Source organism: Loxodonta africana, chromosome 19 (assembly GCF_030014295.1).
Source record: "Loxodonta africana isolate mLoxAfr1 chromosome 19, mLoxAfr1.hap2, whole genome shotgun sequence".
Lineage (NCBI taxonomy): Eukaryota > Metazoa > Chordata > Mammalia > Proboscidea > Elephantidae > Loxodonta > Loxodonta africana.
This window is the reverse complement of record NC_087360.1, coordinates 14,153,293-14,168,216: the sequence shown is the minus strand read 5'-3', so window position 1 is coordinate 14,168,216 and position 14,924 is coordinate 14,153,293.

Here is a 14,924-nt window from a genome sequence, read left to right as displayed (position 1 = left end):
TATCCCTCAGTTGGCCCTTTTATGTACATGCCCATCTAAACCAAAACCCTACCACTTGTCTGATGAATTGATGCCTTTGAATTATGGTATTGGCAAAGAATATTGAATATACCATGGTATGTCATAGTAAACGGAAAACCAAACCCATTACCATTGAATCGATTACACAGAAGAACGAACAAATCTGTCTTGGAAGAAGTACAGCCAGAACGCTCCTTAGAAGCAAGGATGACGAGACTTCATCTCACGTACTTTGGACATGTTATCAGAAGGGACCAGTCCCTGGAGAAGGAATTATTCCTGGTAAAGTAGAGGGTCAGCGAAAAAAGGAAGACCCTCAAGGAGATGGATTGACACAGTGGCTGCAACAGCTGGCTCAAACATTACCAGTGATTGTGAGGATGGCGCAGGACTGGGCAGTGTTTTGTTCTGTGGTACGTAGAGTTGGAACAGACTTGACTGCACCTGACAACAACAATGAACCAAAACCAAACCCATTGCTGTTGAGTTGATTCCAACTCCTGGAAACACCATGTGTTAGAGAGCAGAGCTACTCTGTAGGGTTTTCTTGGCAGTAATTCTTATGGAAGAAGATCATAAGGCCCTTCTTCCACTGTGCCACTTGGTGGGTTTGAACTACCAACCTTTCAGTTAGTAGATAAGCATAAACCATTTGCGACAGCATAAATGAGCTCTAAAGAAATAGTTATTGGAAGACCCAGGCCTTCCAAAAGATTGCCTAGCTCCAAGGAGGTCCCAGTCTCGTTGGACTCTATGTAAATGGCACACCTTGGTGCACAACATAGAATTGGGTGAAGTGATGCCCCGTAGAGTTGTGCAACTGGGGCCCTGGTCCCAACTCTGCCACTCACTACCTGTGTGACCAGGGGCAAGTTGCTTGCTGTCTCTGGGCCCCCTGTTTCATGTGTTTAAAAAAGAACAATGCCACATCTACCTCCCAGGGTTGTTGCCAACTTCCAAAGAAGGGAAGTGAAAACACTTGATGTTTTGTACTTTATAAAGAGCAGCACCTTAGCCCAGGATGGGTTTCAGGGATCAGTGGACCTTTGAAACTGCATAAAAAGTATGTGTGTGTGTTTGTTTGCACATGTGTGTGTAAGTAGGTGAGTGCATTTTTCAAAGGAGAGAATCCAAAATCTCCCCCTCAATTCCTTAAAGAGATCTGCAATCCACAAAAGGTTAAGAGGTGTCTTAGTTACCTAGTGCTGCTGTAACAGAAATACCACAAGTGGGTGGCTTTAAAGAACAGAAATAATTTTCTTATAGTTAAGGAGGCTAGAACTCCGAATTCAGGACCCCGGCTCTAGGGAAAGGCTCTCTCTCTGTCAGCTCTGGGGGAAGACCTTCATCTCAGCTTTGCAGCCCTGGCGTTCCTCAGTTGCTTGGTGATCCTCCTGTACATCTGTCCCCAGCCCCCCCCCACCTCCCTGTGTGTCTCTGTGTCTAATCTGCACTTTTTATAACTCAAAAGTGGTTAGGTTTAAGAGACACCCTACACTGATACGGCTCATTAACGTAATAAATAATATCCTGTTCCCAAATGAGATAATGTCTGCAGGTATAGGGGTTAGGATCCCAACACATATTTTGGAGGGACACAATTGAATCCATACCTAAAGGTTTTAGACACCTGGTAGGTGGAATTTTTTTTTTTAGGTGGAATTGCTGTAGGCTCTTGAAGTTGCTCTCTTGCTCTTAAATCTAGTTAAATGTTTGCTTCTATCTTGTTTCTTCCTTGGCTGTCCAAGGCTGTCTTCCTTGACCATTCCCTCCCCACCTCTGACCCCTGGCCTCTCTCAGACCCTCCCAGCAGGGGCCAAGTCCTCACCACTATCCAGACAGGAGCCCTCCCAGTTCCTCCCAGCACCTATGGGTGACAGTGGATGAAAACAGTGAAATCACTGTGTGTTCTTCAGGAGCCAGGATCGCCTTACTCCTCCCAGATAGATACTAAGGTGCTTTGACCCAGTTACACAGCTTCTCCAGGCAACCCCCCAAGGAGCAATAGCTAATGGTGGGGATTCCTGGAGTCACGTTGAGGAAGGTATTTTTGTTTGCTGGGAGATGAGCTGGAAGGGCTTTTAACTTCCTCCTGCCTGAAGAAGGTTGACCCTGGGTGGTTTATATATGTCTGTGTTATACACACACCCAGGCTAGCACCCAGCACATTACAGATGCTTAACAAAAGCAATAAATAAATAATGGTCATTTCCAGGCGGTCCACTCACTGTACCCTCCAGGGATGGTAAGACTGTGTACTCACCTCTCATCTTGCCGATTCCTAACTGATTCCCCCACCTCTTCCTGACAAGTAGTAAAGTTAATGATACCTTGTATGGATGCCACATCTTTCTTTTCAAGAACTCCAAACACTCGGCTGTGATTATTTCTTCATCCTCATTTCTGAGTTATTAATAGATTCAAAAGGTAGGGAAGGGGTTCCCCAGTGCCATCCCCTCCTACCAGACTGCTGTTATTTCAAGGAAACTGAGGCCTGGGACAGGGAATTCTTTGCCCAGATTTGCAAGTCATAGGCAGGTGGGTCTGGGAACAAGGACCCACCTCCAGCCACCCACCCCCCCATTCCAGAATTTCATCTCTCCTGTTGTTAGGAACCCTGGTAGCATAGTGGTTAACAGCTATGGCTGCTAACCAAAATGTCGGCAGCTCGAATCCACCAGGTGCTCCCTGGAAACCCCACGGGGCAGTTTTATTCTGTCCTGTAGGGTCACTATGAGTCCGAATCAGCTTGAGAGCAATGGATTTTGGTTTTTTGGTTATTAGGTGCTTTCAAGTTGATTTCAACTTGTAGTGATCCCATGACCGAGTAGAACTGCCCCACAAGGTTTTCTAGGCTTTCTCCTGCAGAGCTGCTGGGTGAGTTTGAACTGCCGACCTTTCAGTTAGCAGCCGAGTGCTTAGCCATTGTACCACCAGGGCTCCTTTGATCTGTCCTAGAACAATTCAAATCTTTTTTTGCCTGGAGGCAAAGCAGATCTTTCTAATTCTGCCAGTGTCCCTAATAGGCCCTCAGTCAGTTCCTGAGGCTTGAGAAAATCCCCTTGCTTAAGAAAATACCCACAGGGAAGAGGAGGTCTCTGACAATCAGAGACTGGTAACTGGCCTGCCACCTGCAACCACAAAAAAAAAAAAAATTCAAACAAAGCCCTGCAAACACTCCCGAGGGGGTGTGAGTCAGGGATTCACGGTGGGCTTGAATCTGCATGGCAGGCTTTGACTCGTCCACCTTCCTAGGTTTCCAGAACAAAACGCAGTGGTGAGAGGCTATACAGTGGGAAACCATGAGGCCCCGCTCCTGGCTCCCGTTAGCTGACTAACCCCAGGAGACAGTGAGTTTGGACTTTCTGAGTTACTTCATCAGTTAAATGGGTGTAAGACTCTTCACCCCCCATTGCCTCACCGGTTGTCAGGAGCAAAAGTGAAATAACTGATGTGAAATTTCTTTGAAAAAGCGTCAGATGCTCTATGGAGATAACGTGGTTGCAACTTGGCTTTGCCGGATAGGTGCAGCCTGCTGCCTGAAGGTCACCTGCAGAACCTCAGAGCCAGAAGGGAACTCGGAGCTCATTGAACCCACCCTTTTCTAGAGAGGCCTGAAGAAGGGAAGTGAGTGTGGCTGGCAGAAAGATGGCCTCCCCAAAGATTTCCACACCCAATCCCTGGAGCCTACGAATGTGACCTTGTTTGGATGAAAGGTTTTTGCAGGTGTGATTAAATGAAGGATCTTGAGGTAATCCCAATGGGCCCTAAATACAATCACGTGTATCCTTCCCAGGGGTGGTATCTTAGTTATCTAGTGCTGCTATAACAGAAGTACTACAAGCAGATGGCTTTAACAAACAGAATTTTATTCTCTCACAGTCTAGTAGGCTAGATGTCCGAACTCGGCTCTGGGAGAAGGTCCCTGTCATCAACCTTCTCCTGGTCTGGGAGCTTCTCCACGCAGGAACTCTGGGTCCAAAGGACGTGCTCTTCTCCTGGCACTACTTTCTTGGTGGTATGAGGTCCCCATGTTTCTCTGCTCGCCTGTTTCTTTTATATCTCAAAAGAGATTGGCTCAAAACACAACCTAATCTTGTAGATTGAGTCCTGCCTCATTAACATAACTGCCCATAATCCCACCTCATTAACATCAAAGAGGTAGGATTTACAACACTGAGGAAAATCACATCAGATGACAACATGGTGGACAATCACACAATCCTGGGAATCATGGCCTAGCCAAGTTGACAGATATTTTGGGAGGACACAGTTCAATCCATGACAGGCAGATTATCCAACGAGCAAAATACGCACACTGTTTACCTTGCTTACCAGGTCCTCTGTAATGAATAATTTCACATGGGTTTCACCATGTCTTTGATCTCTTCAGAGTCTTGGTGGTGCAGTCGTTAAGGAGCTATGGCTGCTAACCAAGAGGTTGGCAGTTCGAATCTACCCACCGCTCTTTGGAAACCCTATGAGGCAGTTGTACTCTGTTCTATGAGTCAGAATCGACTCGACAGCAACGGGATTTTTTGTTTTGTTTTGTTTTTGATCTCTCCTGTTGATCAAAGATGTGGTGAAACCCATGTGAAATTGTTCACTACACATTAGTAAGTAAACACAAGAAAGCCTGTGCTTACCTTGCTTTCTGGGTCATTCACCCCTGTCAGGGATTGTACTTTTAGAAAGAGGCTTTGATTCTGTAGGAAGGTGCTGTGGGGGTGGGAGAGAGACAGATGCCAGCCATACCTAGAAGCAGAATCTTTGATGTGGTGACAAAATGTGAAATTGTTCACTACAGATGATCTGGTAAGCCTTACCTATTGGATAATCTGCTCCATCCTTACAATTTAGATACAGAGAAGAAGGCCATGTGAAGACAGAGGCAGAGATTGGAGTGATGTGGCCATAGAAGCTGGAAGGGGCAAGAAGCAGATTCTCCGCTAGAGCCTTCAGAGGGAGTGTGGCCCTTGATTTCAGACTTCTAGCCTCCAGAATCAGAAGAGAATACATTTCTGTTATTTTAAGTCACCCAGTTTGTGGAAATTTGTTACAGCAGCCACGGGCAACAAATACATGAGGTGTCCAAGCTCTGCCTAGTGTTGGCAGCAAACCCAGGTGTCCTGGCTCCCCTTCCGGTGTGCCATGCTACCACCTGGCTGGCCTCTGCAGAAGAGGTGAGGAAAGGAACCATCTGCCATCCAGAGAGCCATCTCCAAAGCTCAGGGAGAAGGGACAACAGCGAGAGCCATTGAAACCACTTCCTTTTGGTGGCATGGAAGGAGGAGAAAAAAGGGGGCATTGCACGTGCAGAAAATTCATCTCTTGAACCACCTAATGCTGGAGCACACAGAGTATCCCAGAAAACAAGTTGTCTGCCTGAGCTGGAAACTAGCAGTGTCCTCTGGCGAAGAAGGAATATGTTTTAGCTACAAACCAGACTCCAGGAGATGCAAAACTCTGTTTCATTCATGTCAGGAGCTGTCTCCCATGCTCCCCGGGGCCTCCTGAGGCAGCCACCCATCTCCACTGTACACGCTGGTCGGCCCCACACTTTGGAGGATGAGAACTTGGAGCTGATCTTCAGTGTGCCATAGAGACAACGGTTTGTGTTCAGTTCCTGCCTGCAGTCCTCGAGGGAGGCCCTCACCGCTGAGCATCGTTCTCCAAAAGGCCTGTGAGAAAAGTCACACGTCCAGGGGACCCCCAAGACTGATTTCGGAGCCAGAGCAGTATTTTCACAGAGCTGTCAGAAACCAGCGCCTTCAGACTGTTCCTTCCCTAGCTAGCCAGCAGCAGTTCTCGCATCTTCCCGCTGTAGCCCAAGGGGTTCCATGGAGGAGCGGCCAGGGGAGCCGTAGCCCCAGTCAGCCAGCGCACAACAGAACTCGGGAGCAGAGCGGGCTTGGGGTGGGAGTCAGTATTTCCTCCCAGGGAGTCCCAGCTGAGCACTAACAACACCTCACCTTCTTGGGGCCATGTCAGGAGCTTCCTTCTGCTAGTGGGAACGCTCATTAGTCCTGGGCTCTCTGCGGGGAGTGCCCACCGTGTTCCACCCCAGATTCTCACAGGGGCATGTGAGGGGGCGAAGGCATGAATGATGTTTACACCAGGGTTTCTCAACATTTGGGGTCAGATAATTCTCTGTTGTGGGGGGCTGTCCTGTGCATTGCAGGATGGCTAGCAGCATCCCTGGCCTCTACCCACTAGATGCCAGTAGTATCTCTTCCCCCCAAGCTGTGACAGCCAAAAAAGCCTCCCAGTTGCCATCAAGTCTGTTCCAGATCATGGCAACCCCATGCGTGTGAGCGTGGAACTGTGCTCCCTAGAGTTTTCAAAGGTTATGGCCTTTCAGAAGTAGGTCGCTGCCAGGCCTTTCTTCCAAGGTGCTTCTGGGTGGACTCGAACTGCCAACCTTTCAGTTAGTAGTTGAGCACCTAAACATTTGCATCATTCAGATGGACTGAAGGGGCTCCAGACGTTGCCAGATGTCCCCCAGTGGACAAAATTGTCCTCAGTTGAGACCTACTAGTCTACACTCAGCCTTCCCTGGGCAAAATTGTCTCCACTGTGTCACACCTCTGTCTGTCCTTTAACATGGCTGCCTCACTTCTGTTGGTTGGGAAGTAAAAATAATCGTAACAACTAAAATTGATCACATGCTTTGTTTAAATTGATCTCTTCATGTAAGTCCTAGGGCCTCTGGGATCCTTACCTAGAAGCAACCACTATTACTAGCTTCTTGCATGTTGTCGTTGTTGCTGTGTGCCGTCAAGTCAATTCTGACTCACAGTGACCCTATAGGACAGAGTAGAACTGCCCCATGGGGTCTCTAAGGAGCAGATGGTGGATTTGAACTGCAGACCTTTATGGTTGACAGCCAAAGCTCTTAACCACTGACAGGGTGTGATAAGCCACCCCACCCAGACATTCTCAAGTCCACTGTTGTAGCCGCTGTGTATTATGACGGCCTTCCAACCTAGGGGGCTCATCTTCAAGCACTATATTGGTCAGTCTTCTATTGTGATCCGTAGAGTTTTCATTGGGTAGCTTTTGGACATGATCACCAGGCCTTTCTTCCTACTCTATCTTAGTATGGGAGCTCCTCTGAAACCTATCCGCCATGTGTGGCTCTGCTGGTGTTTGAAATACCAGTGGCATAGCTTCCAGCATCACAGCAATATGCAAGCCACCACTGTATGACAGGCGAGTGGTGGGTTTAATGTCTACAATACCTTTAAACCCAAACCCATCGATTCTGATTCATAGTGACCCTACATGACAGAGTAGAATTGCCCCATAGGGTTTCCTAGTATTGCCCTATCGGGTTTTCTTTATTGGGGCAGATCACCAGGTCTTTCCTCCCGTGGTGCCGCTGGTTGGTTTGAACCTCTGACCTTTTGATTAGCAGTTGAGGGCTTAATCATTGCACTACCAGGTGCCCCTGCTTCTTGTTTATCCTTCCGCATATATCTGCTGTATCTCAAAACATGATATAAATGTTCATGTCTTCTTTTCTTTAATGAATGGTACTATCTTGTACATGCTATTACGTCCTGTTCTTTTCATCTGTTAATATCATTTGGAGATCATTTCATATGAGTGCATCCAGAGCCTCCTTTTGTTCAGGGTTGCATACTATTCCATCGTATGGATGTTTCATGATTTATTTAACCTGTCGTGTAGGGCACTTTTATAGGCTGCTCTACATTTCCTTGTGACATGTGGGGACAGCTACACAAGCTTTCTGAATCACTTAGCAAATTGTTTCTGAGCACTGTTGTGCTACAAAGGAGCCCTGGTGGCACAGTGGTTAAGAGTTTGGCTGCTAATTGAAAGGCTAGTGGTTTGAATCTGCTAGATGCTCTGCAGGAGAAAGATGTGGCAGTCTGTTTTTGTGAAGATTACAGCCTTGAAAACCCTATGGGGTAGTTCTGTTCTATCCTATAGGGGCTCTAGGAGTTGGAGTCAACTGGACAGCAAAGGGGTATGGGTTGTACTAGACATTTTCCTGGGTACTAGATATAAAGCAGAGAACAAATCCAAAGAGAGCTCGGGGTGATCAAAACAATTACAATTGAACCTGCATTAATTGAGGGCCGTGTAGGTGGGGCTGCCTGTGGGCTACATCATTTAATGTGAATGGCTGTCCTGTGGGGTGGTTATTATCACTCACGTTTTGCTGCTGTGGACACTGAGGCTTGGCTCATTCCAGTGACCCAGCCAAGGTCATACACCCAGTAGGAGACAGAGCAGAGAGCAGAGCGCAGGCCTTCTGACTCCAAGTCCAGGACTCTTTCTGTTTTGCTGCGCGGCCTCCTCTAGTGCCTGGTCCTTCAGTCTCATTGGACTGAAAGTGCAAGAGCTGAAAGTGGAGCAGGTATGGGCCAGGGTCCTGAAGATGACCCTAAAGATTCTCTCTATTGGAGTCCTGTCTAGATCCTTTATTCATTCAGCATATAATCATTGGGTGCCTTCTATGTGCCTGGCACTGTGCTAGAGCAGGGGGTACAGATGAACAAGCCCCCATAGTGGGTCGAATGGTGGCCCCTCAAAATATATGTCCGTGCCATAATGCCCAAAACTCAAAAACCAAACCCATTTCCGTCGAGTCGATTCCCACTCATAGCGACCCTATAGGACAGAGTAAAACTGCTCCATAGAGTTTCCAAAGAGCGCCTGGTAGATTCAAACTGCCAACCTTTTGGTTAGCAGCTAACCTTTTAACTGCTGTGCCACCAGGGTTTCCAAATAGCACCATAAAAGTAAATAAACCCGCAAATAAACCAGACAATGAAAGCAAGACTTGTCCAAAGAGATTTCCTTGGCCATCAAAGCCAAGGGCCCAAAATGGAAAAGAAAAGGCCAGGAGGGCTGAGTGTGATTACCCTGGCAACATGAGTACAGAAGGAGAACCCAGGGGAACCAGGTTCTAGTCCCCAGGTGTGTACCACTGGGTGGCTGTGTGACCTGGGACGAGCCACCCGACCTGCCAGGGCCTGTGAAGATGACCTTACTTGGAAAAAGGATCTTTGCAGATATGATTAAATTAAGGATCTCGAGATCATTCTGGATTATCTGGGAGGGCCCTAAATCCAATGACAAGAGACAGAAGAGAAGACACCGAGCAGCATAGGCCATGTGAAGATAGAGACTGGAGTGATGCAGCCACCAGCCAAGGACTGACGAACCACCAGAAGCTGGAAGAGGCAAGGAAGGATTCTACCCTAGGACCTTCGTAGGGAGCGCAGCCTCGATAACATCTTGGTTTTGGACTTGGCTTCCAGAACTGGGAGAGAATACATTTCTGTTGTTTTAAACCATCCAGTTTGTGGTCATTTGTTACAGCCACCATAGGAACTGACATCTCCTGTGGGGATCGTTTTGAGAAAGAAGACAAGACACCCAGGTAGTGCGCCTTAGTCACTGGAGCAGACGCTCTCCAGCCCTGTCGGGATGACACCAGCAGGTCCCTTGTGGAAGGCATTGAGACAAATGCGGTGTAATCCTGCAATCCCAAACTTCCAGCTGTTAAAAAAAAAGGCAGCCAGCAAGGCAATAGGGTAATTAGACTGCGACAGGCAGTCAGGCTGCTCCAGTCACAGCCATGGAAAGGGTGCCATCAGCCTCGGGTTTGTTCATTACTGTTCAAGAGGTCCTCAATCCTTCCATCCTCAACAAACATTTAGAGTGTGTATGCCGGTGCTGGACCTTGGGGCTCCGAACAGGGTACCACACGGCCCCATCCCCATGGGGCTCAGAGTTGGGTTGTTGTCGTTGTTAGTTGGTGTTGAGTCGATTCCAACTCACGTCTGGTAGGGGAGCAGTCATGGCAGCCCCATGCTCAGGGGCAGAGCTGGCATGTCCTGACACAGCTAGGCTATTTGTTAAAATGATGGGATACCTCTGTCTGCTTCTTATTGTTAGCTACCATTGGGTCAGCCCCCGGCTCATGGTGACCTCATGCACAATGAAACAAAACACTGCCCAGTCCTGCACCATCCCCATGATGGGTTGCTGGTCGGACTGTTGTGAACCATTGGGTTTTCATGGGCTGCTTTTCAGAAGTAGGTTGCCAGGCCTTGCTTCCTAGTTTGTTAATCTGGAAGCTGTGCTGAACCCTATTCAGCATCATAGCAACATGTAAGCCTCCACTGACAGACGAGTGGTAGCCGCACGTGAGGTGCATTGGCTGGGAATCAAACCCAGGTCTCCCACATGGAAGGTGAGAATTGTATCACTGAACAACCAAGCCTCCCTTCTGCCTGCAGCAGCAGTTGGTAAACAGCTGCTAACCTGAACTCCTGAGAGCAAACTGGCCAGGACCCACTGGCACTCCCCACCATCCAGCAGCTGAGGGACTAGTGCCTAGTACAGCAGGGAAGGCCCTTCCAGGGTTCTGCCTCTGTGCTACATCCAGGATCTGTACTGAGTGGTCAGCACCCTTGCTATACTGAGTGTCACGTATTTTCGGTAGCATCCCTGGTTGGACCTCAGGGCTAACAGAATGAGGGACTGCCTTTGAACCTGTATATCTCCGCTATTTTAGCCCAACTATCATCTTGAAAAGAGCAGTGATAGTGCAATGGTTAAGCAAGTGCTCAGCTGCTAACCCAAAGGTCGGCGGTACAACTCACCAGCCACTCCATGGCAGAAAAGACCTGAAGATGTGCTCCAGGAGAGATTGCAGCCTAGGAAGCCCTGTGGGGCAGTTCCATGCTGCCCTTTAGGGTCACTATGAGTTGGAATCGACTTGATGGCACACAACATCTTGAAATTGCGTGCCTTGGGTGCAAGGAAGATGAGTGGGGATGGACAGATCTGTCCATGTCACTCCATATGCCTTCAAAAGCCTCAAAGATATCACCAGTGTCCCCAAGGGCACTGAAGTCTGGGAAGGGCTCTGGAACCCCAATCAGAATACTGAACAGTCAGCAACATGCCCTGCCAAAGTTCAAAGGAATGTCAAGGGCCAAGATTAGGTGGAGAACCACACCAAAGGTCTGGAGCCAGGGGACAAGAAGGCAGGGCTGGATCCGGGAGTCCAGGCAGAGAAGGTTCTAGATGGACCAGAGGTTGCCGACTCAAATGCCCGCAGGGACCAGACAGGCAAGTGAATTACTGAATCAGCCAAACCCAAGCCTAATAATGGGAACAGCCTTAACACCCTTTCAAAAGCCGTTTCTAAAATTCTTGCCGGCATGGAGAGCATTTTCATGATGGGAGGGGCTTCTGGCCCACGGACCTGTCGCGAAATTGGCTGCAGGTGCGTTTCTCATCCCCCTCCTTTAGCTTTCTTTATGAGGTCAGTGTGTCAAGAGCAAAAGCTTCCAGGGTCATTCTGTGCGGCTTTAGAGAATTGAAGCAGGACGGGTGAGGTCTGGAGAGCAAGCCTCTTCCACGGAGGGTGATCAGGAGGCGTTACGTTGTGTCTTAGTCATCTAGTGCTGCTGTAACAGAAACACCACAAGTAGATGGCTGTAACAAACAGAAGTTTATTTTCTCACAGTCTAGTAGGTTAAAAGTCCAAGTTCAGGGCGTCATCTCCAGGGGAAGGCTCTCTCTTTCTCTCAGCTCTGGAGGAAGGTCTTTCTCGCCAATCTTCTCCTGGATTAGGAGCTTCTCTGAGCAGGAACCCTGGGTCTAAAGGACCCAGGCACTGCTTTCTTGGTGGTATGAGGTCCCCCTGTCTCTCTGCTCGTTTCTCTCTTTTATATTTCAAGAGATTGCCTTAAGACACAATCCAGTCTTGTAGGTTGAGTCCTGCCTCACTAACACAACTGCCACCCATCCTCCCTCATTAACATCGTAGAGGCAGGATTTACAACATACAGGAAAATCACACATTACAGGGAATCGTGGCCCAGCCAAATGGATACACATATTTTTGGGGGGCATAATTCAACCCATGACACTTGGTCAATAGTGTTGTTCTTGTTACAAAGGGTGAGGATGTCCAAAGGAGCCCTGGTGGTCCAGTGGTTAAAGCAGTTGGCTGCTAACCGAGAGGTTGTTGGTTCAAACCCACCAGCCATCCTGCAGGAGAAAGATGTGGCAGTTTGCTTCCCTAAAGATTTCGGCCTTGGAAACCTTATGGGGCAGTTCTACTTTGTCCTATGGGGTCACTGTGAGTTAGAATCGACTTGATGGCGGTGCGTTTTTGGTTGGAGGGTGTCCAGTCCATGAAAGGACCTAGTTTCTCAGTTCCAGAAATCACAGATGGCATGGTCTGTCTTGCGTCATTTAATCATTGATTCATTCCAGTTTTGTGTAGACCTATTATGTGCAGAGGAAACCCTGGTGGCGTAGCAGTTAAGAGCTGCGGCTGCTAACCAAAGGTTGGCAGTTCAAATCCAGCAGGCACTCCTTGGAAACCCGATGGGACAGCTCTACTTTGTCCTATAGGGTCGCTATGAGTCGAAATCGACTGGATGGCAACGGGTTTGGTCTGGTTTTGTTTATTATGTGCAGAACGTTTAGGGGCTATGGTGGGGAACAAGTCAGAGGTTGTGTCTGCTATCCAGGTGTTTGTAGTCAACTTCATACCTACTATGTACCAGGCCCCTTAGAAAGATTATTCCACTACCGCCAAATAATCCTCACTACTGCCATTTATTTGGAAACCCTGATGGTGTACTGGTTAAGTGCTATGGCTCTTAACCAAGAGGCCGGCAGTTTGAATCCGCCAGCTGCTCCTTGGAAACTCTACAGGGCAGTTCTACTCTGTCCTATAGGGTCGCTATGAGTCGGAATTGACTCTACAGCAGTGGGTTTGGTTTTTTTTTTTGTTTTGTTTTACTGCCATTTATTAAGCACGTATGCTATGAGTCCCTATAACCTGCTATGCCCAGGACAGTCAAGTACATTCTTTTAAATAATAATAGCAGCAGTATGAATTTATCTCTTACTGTGTGCAAGCATATGCTGGGTGCTTTGTGAGTGTTGGTGTAGTTAACTGTAGTTAAATTGCCGGCTAGTTCTTCGGACCTAAGAGAGGCTATGACTCATCCATCCAGTAAGTGCCAGAGCAGGGCCTTGAACTTACTCCGTCTGATTCCAGAGCAAATGCTTTTAATTATGCTGCCTATTTATTCATTCTCAGAACATCCCTGTATAGGGTCATTCTTAGCCCCATTTTATGGAGATGATACCTGAGGCTCTGAGAGGTTTTAATTGTGACTTTACTCCAGTGGGACTAGGGTGAGGCAAGTGAGGTGCTCACCTCCACTGCACAATGCAAAAGGGACTGCCAAAAGGCTCAGTAAACTGTCTTTATTTAAAGTGTTCATATTTTGATCATCACTGATATTTTGGCATTAACTTTGAGTTTTTAAAAATATTGCAATAAAATATTATTTGTCTTGATTACTGAGTTTTTTTTGGTGCCGCTTACATTTTGCTCTGAGGCACTGACACTCACCTTACCCTACTGCAGGCTCTGTAGGGTTACTTCTCAAAGCTACCTTTTGTTGAGTGCCCACTTTGTACCAGGCACTCTTGCGGGACTTTGCATGCGCCTCATTTTATCTTTCCACCAGCCCCAGGAGGCAGGCTTTATTATCACCTGTTTTACAGATGAGACACCAAGGCTCAGAGAGGTGGACAGCTTAGCTTAAGATCACACAGCTTAAGGGCTGGAACTTGAACCCAGCCAGGCCTCCTAGAAGGACAGGGTGAGCTCCCAGTGCTGGGAGCAGTCCAGGCACAGGCAGGGGACTGACACAAGCCACAGTCCAGGGAATTCCTTCAGGGCGTGGGAGGCGGGACCCGATGACCTCTAGTTCCCCAGCAAGGATTCCAGCGTTCTAGGATCCCATTGTTTCCTAAGAGGCTACTTGACACGGCCGGCCCGGCGCGGAGGCTGGCGGGCTTCTCCGCTGCGCCCAGGGCCTTGTGTCCAGGCTTGTGCCTGGAGGCGGGGAGAGCCCCGAGGCCGGGACCGCCGCGACAGCTGCGTGTCCGGGGGCGGTGGGGTGCGCGCTGCACCAGGCAAAGGGACCTCGCGGGCCGGGCGTGCGCGCGTCACCGCGCGGGGGAAGCCCGTGGAGGGAGAGGCGTTGCATTGCAAGAAAGCTGTTGGTAATAAGGGGAATTGGGTTTTAATGGGGTTCTCACAGACAGAGCAAAAATCAAATTAGGGCCTAATTGGCATGCACAAGGCAGAGAGCGCGGCGGCGGCGCGGCGGGCCCGCTGGTACCAAGCAGCGGAGCAGCCCTGTGGATGCCGCGTTCTTCGGGCAGGGGGTCCGAGCGCGCTGGATCCCCTCTGGCTTCAATGCACCCCGACAGCGCTCCCCTGCTCTGAACCGCAGCCTAGGGAACGCGCGCACAGCCTGGGAATGAGCATCTCACAAAGGCCCGGCCTGGCAGTGCTGGAGGCCACCAGGCTCAAGGGCCTGCGTGCCCGGGAAGCCGTGTTCAGCACAATCCCCTGACTTTGACCCGTCTCCTTGAAAACGCTCGAACAACTTGACTTTGACTTTATTTCGGTTTCTTTTTCCCTGTTGATGAAAAAGGGTGTGGGACAAGGGCCAGGGGAAAGAGGGACAGGAAAGCGAAAGGGAGAAGCCAACCCAGTGCATGATAATAGTCTTAGTGATAGTAATATTGGGCACTGACCCTGAACTGGCACATTGCATGGGATTTACATTATGAGTCCTATGAGGCTTGGTACTCCTCTGTCCCCATTTTACAGATGAGGACTTGGAAGCACAGAGAGGTTTAGTTACTTGCCCAAGGTCACCCAGCAAGTGGAGCTGACACTGAAACCCAAGGCTGGGCAACTCCAGAGGTTATGCTTCACATCTGTTTTTGCCACAAACAGTGCAAGAGTTAAATATATATATGTATATGAATATATACGTATTTATATACGTATATATATGTATTTAAAAGCA